Raw genomic sequence first — 316 nt, forward strand, 5'->3', positions numbered from 1 at the left:
TGGTGGGGCTGCCCTCCAACGGGCTGGCCCTGTGGGTCCTGGCCACCCGTGCCGAGCAGCTGACCTCCACCGTCTTCCTGATGAACCTGGCCGCCGCCGACCTGCTGCTCGTCCTGGTGCTGCCCTTCAAGATCTGCTACTATTTCCTGGGGAACCACTGGCCCTTCGGGGAGGGGCTGTGCCGGCTCAGCACGGCGCTCTTCTACGGGAACATGTACTGCTCCGTGCTGCTGCTGACCTGCATCAGCGTGGACCGGTACCTGGCGGTGGTGCACCCCTTCTTCTCCCGCTCCTTCCGCACGCCCGCCTTCGCCTC

The sequence above is a fragment of the Merops nubicus genome, unplaced genomic scaffold (genome assembly GCF_000691845.1).
Source record: "Merops nubicus isolate BGI_N331 unplaced genomic scaffold, ASM69184v1 scaffold22155, whole genome shotgun sequence".
NCBI lineage: Eukaryota > Metazoa > Chordata > Aves > Coraciiformes > Meropidae > Merops > Merops nubicus.